Genomic DNA, 4,797 nt, shown 5'->3' on the forward strand with positions numbered 1-4,797 from the left:
CTTGGTTTTTTATTTTGCACTCTTCTTAGCTTCTGACAATAGGAGACCATTAGCTGCATCTTAGATGGCCACTTGAAAGCTTTTAAGATCTCAGTCACTACTCACCAATGTAGGATGAGGAACAAGACTTTTATGTATTTTGTTGTGCCAGTTGAGTCTGGTGTCCCCCAGTACTATGGTCCTGAGTCGGTAGATCCGTTGGATCGATCTCTCCTTCGTTGTTCTTTAATGTAGCATAGTATTCCACTGTGTGACCTTGTGTTTTAAGTGAACCGTAAGATGTGCCATCAGCTAAGCACATACCCTGGGAATATTTGGAAACACAGTCTTCAGAGAGACAGTCAGGATGGTATGTTCACTGTGAGTGCTTTTTTTTAATTACTATTATTTTTATTTTTGCACTCTTCCCTCCTTCCCCCCCCCCTTTTTTTTTTTAATAACTTTTATGGTGAAAGCTGACAGAGCAAATTGGTGTTCCATTCAACAAATCATACACATTTTGTTTGGCGACATTGATTGCAGTCTCCACAATGTAACAGCACTCTTCCTGCTTTCTCCTTGTGTTCTTCCCTTTGTCCTTCTTTCCCATCCCTTCCTGCCTTTAACCTTTATCCCTGGGCCAGTGCTGCCCCTTGTTGTCATATGGCTGATTGTTCTAAGGAGTGCATCCCTGCCTAGGGTTAATGGTCTGTCTGTTGTTTGGCCAAAAGTTGAGTCACAGCATCTATTTCAGGCTTGAAGGGTGACTATGGACCATAGTCTGAGAGGTTCCACTCGTCTGTCAGACCAGTAAGCCTGGTCTTATTTTGAGTTTTGGTTCACATTTTTTCCCACTCTATCCAGCACCTCCTGCTGTAGTCCCTTTCAGAGCAGCCAGCTGAGCACTGTCTGGTTCTTTTGGTCTCAGGGTTGTGGGAGCTGGGGTCTGCGTGGTCCTTTAGGCCTTTGGACTAACTGTTTCCTTGAATCTTTGATTTTCTTCACTCTTCTTTATCCAGATGGAAAGAGCTGGACCTTATATGATTGCTCACAAGCTTTTAAGACTCCAGTTGCTACTCACCAAAGTAGGATGTGGGACATTGTTTTCATAGTCTGTTGGGCCAGTTGACCTCGATGTCCACTGAGGGTGCTTTCATTATCTGCTTTTTCTCAACCCACCCCTCCTTCTTTCCTTTCACCCTCCGTAGCTTAATTGAGTCTCTGAAGTTCTGGAGGACCCGCTTCCTGCTGCTACCAGCCTGTGTCACTGCCACCAAGCGCATCACGGAGGGGGAAGCCCACTGCGACATCTACGGGGAGCGACCGCGGGCAGATGAGGAGGAGTGGCAGCTCCTGGACGGCTTTATCCGCTTTGTAGAGGGCTTGAACCGGATCCGCAGGCGGCACCGCTCAGACCGCATGATGCGGGTGAGGGGACCTGGGGTGTCGTGGGGACCCTGCCTGGGCTGGAAGCAGGACCACCACCTCCTATCTCAGGGGCCTCCCTGTAGCCGGTTGACTCCACATCGCCCAACACTTACCTTAAATCCAATCAGTGCATTCTCTAGTTCAGGGAAGAGGAGGGCGGATGGGTGGAGATAGCAGCTGGGCAGTGTTGTGTAGCACTGCGACGCCCCTCAGTACTTGAGGACACAGTTCCTGTGTGTGCTCCCAAATGGGGCCTGGTGTCAGTACAAGCACTTGTGATATGGTACTGAATTGCTGAGCGGTGACTTGTTCATGACATTAACACGTCTTCTTACAGCTTTTAGGGAGCCCTGGTGGCGCATTGGGTAAAGTGCTCAGCTGCTAATTGAAAGGCTGGCGATTCAAAACCACTAGCAGATTCGTGGAAGAAAGATGTGGCAGTCTGCTTCTGTAAAAATTACCGCCTTAGACTGTTTATGCTCAGAAAGCTGAGGGGGCAGGGTGCATGGAGGGATGGACACAGGGAAGAGGTGACTGTTGGGAGGAAGAGGGAGGGGAGCTGTTGCATTGTGGTGAATTGTGGTCAATGTCATGAGACAGTGTATGTGAACTACTGTATGGAAAGTGAATTTGCTCTGTAAATTTTCACCCAAATCACAATTAAAAAACAAAAAGAAGGAAAGAAAGGAAAAATTACCGCCTTAGAAGCCCTATAAGATGGTCCTGTAGGGTTGCTGTGAGTCACAGTTGATTTGATGGCAGTGGGTTTGGTTTTTTAAAGCCTCTGGAATTTCCAGCTCTGCTGGAACTATGAAGAAACTGAGGTTTACACTGCCCTGTGAGAAGCCTGAGGCTCATGGGGTTATGGGACCTGTCCAAGGACACTCAGCTAGTAAGAGGCAGATATGGGACTCAACCATGTTTTTTGTTTGTTTTAATGAGCATAAAATTGGCTCTTTCCTTTTTGGTGTTCAGGTCCATGGCATTTAACAAATGTATAGATTCATGTAACCATCACCATAATCAGAATATAGACTAGTTCCATCATTCCAAAAACACATCCCTCGTGCTGCCCTTTGTAGTCAGTCATGCCTTCACCCCAGCCCAAACCCCTGGCAGCCACTGATCTGTTATCCAACATCACTAGACTTTTTGTCTTCTCCAAATTGGCTTTTCCGTCTACATGGAATCATCCAGCATGTAACTTTTTGAGGCTGCCGCCTTTGACGTGGCACAGTGCCTTTGAGATTCATCCAAGTTGGTGTATCCAGAGTTCATTCCTTGGAAGGCCCCTGGGTGGCGCAGACAGTCTTCACTTGGCTAAAAGCCAAAGGTTGACTGTTTGAACCCATCCAGTGTCACTGTAGAAGCTCCAGGCCTAGTGAGCAGCTTCCGTGAAGATTACAGCCAGTCTACATCCAGAGCCTACCAGGCCTCTCCAAATGAATATGCAAACAAACAAATGCCTCAGTAGTTCATTCCTTTTCATTGCTGAGCACAAGTCCATCATCAGCGGTGTTATTTTTGTTTATAACTTCAGGTTCAGGGTTGCCACGGCAGCTGCCTTTTGTACACAGCCTCACTTGTGAGTAGAAACATTTCTGAGAGATCTTGTGTAACGGAAAGAACCTTGGTTTTGAAGTCAGGTAACTGAAGTCTGCATTCATCTCCAGTGGGATATGGGATTTTACTTAACTTCTCTGACCCTCAGATTCTTTCTTCTTCTTTGAAATATAACATTACCTACCTTTTACAGCTGTGGGGAAGGTACAATGAAATGATGTTGTAAAACTGCCTCCAAGAGGCAGTTTATTTTGAGTCTAGCAAGCCAAGGGGACCTTCAGTTCAGGTTTTCTGTCACTTGCTGAAAACCAGGCACCTGGGCTCCTCAGCTTTGTGAGTTGGATCCCCAGGATGTGGCGCATAACAGATACAGAAATGAGAGTGGCGTGCACTGGGACAGCCCACTCAGGCTGATGGCTCTGTCTCCTCTCTCTGCTTTAGAAAGGGACCACCATGAAAAGCTTGCAGATAACCGGGCCCATTTCCACACACTCCCTCGAGGCTGCTGCTCCCCCGGTTGGCAAGAAGGGAACCTCAGCTCTGTCCGCCTTGTTGGAGATGGAGGCCAGTCAGAAGTAAGTGCCTGGTGGAGGGTGACTTGTCCCCGCCCCACCAGCCCAGAGGGACTTCAGAGCCCCATTCTTATGAGCGAGGTGAAATATGGGCTGTACCTCCAAGGAGCTTTGTAATTAACAAAAAGACGCATACATGAAAAGAAAGCTAAGCTAATACCTGGTAAGTGTCAAATAACATGCATGAAATAGACTGGAAGTAGTAAACTTACAGTCTTTGTGCTTAATTTGACCGACAGATGTATTTGGTCTGGCCTACAAGGTATTTCTGAAATATTTGAACCAAAGTTTTTTAAATGTGAAGATTTCCTATAAAAATCTGGATTTTTTAAATCAATTTTTATGTGGAAAAAGCATAATATACATCATGCATATAACATAATGCACAGTTGTATTTTATAATATATTAAACAATTTACAGTATATATGTAGTATAAAGCACTGTCATACACAATATATAAAATCCAACTTTGTTGAATTATCGATGGCCCAGTAACACTGGGTGCATGTCCTGATGCAGCCCCGGTGGGCTGGCCCTTCAGAAGAGGTATGTACCTTCCGGTCACTGAAGCCCAGCACGCCCTCTGGTCTTGCACTTGTCTTGTTTCCTGGTCAGCTTCTCTGGGCCTCTGCATGTGTGGCCCTGTGTAAGCTGGAAGTGTACCATTCACAGGATGCTGGTGGGACCATATCTTGGGAGGACAGGGAGAGAGGACAGTGAGGACAGGAGGTGGGATTTATACTGGCCTGGAAGGAAGGGAAGGACTGGCAAAGGGGGAGTTGAGACTTGGTGGAAACGGGATACTGTTGTCAGGCACAGGCAAGACCTATTCTGGGTTGCCTCCCTGGCCCCCTCATCTGCCCAGCTAGATTAGGTTCCCTCTGTGCTTCCCAGCAGGACCTTTGGTGGAGCTGTGGTTAAAGCATTGGGCTGCTAACCAGAAGGTGGGCAGTTTGAACCCACCAGCCACTCTGCTGGAGAGAGATGTGGCAGTTTGCTTCCATGAAGATTACAGCCTTGAAAACCCTGTGGGGAAGTTCTGCTCTGCTGTAGGGTCACTGTGAGTCTGAATCAACTTGATGGCAGTGAACCCACTGGCTGTTTTGCTACTTCCATGAGCACTTAGCAGTATTCCACTGAGGGCCACAATGGTCGGTTCGCTCCTCTTGCCCTCAGTGGACTGTGCTGTGAGGAATGGAGCCTTGTGATGTGCGTGTTTAGTGAATGACGGCAGAAGGGGTGGCACCCCCTGTA

The sequence above is a fragment of the Orycteropus afer genome, unplaced genomic scaffold (genome assembly GCF_000298275.1).
Source record: "Orycteropus afer afer isolate SDZICR_OR568_19922 unplaced genomic scaffold, OryAfe1.0 scaffold00420, whole genome shotgun sequence".
Lineage (NCBI taxonomy): Eukaryota > Metazoa > Chordata > Mammalia > Tubulidentata > Orycteropodidae > Orycteropus > Orycteropus afer.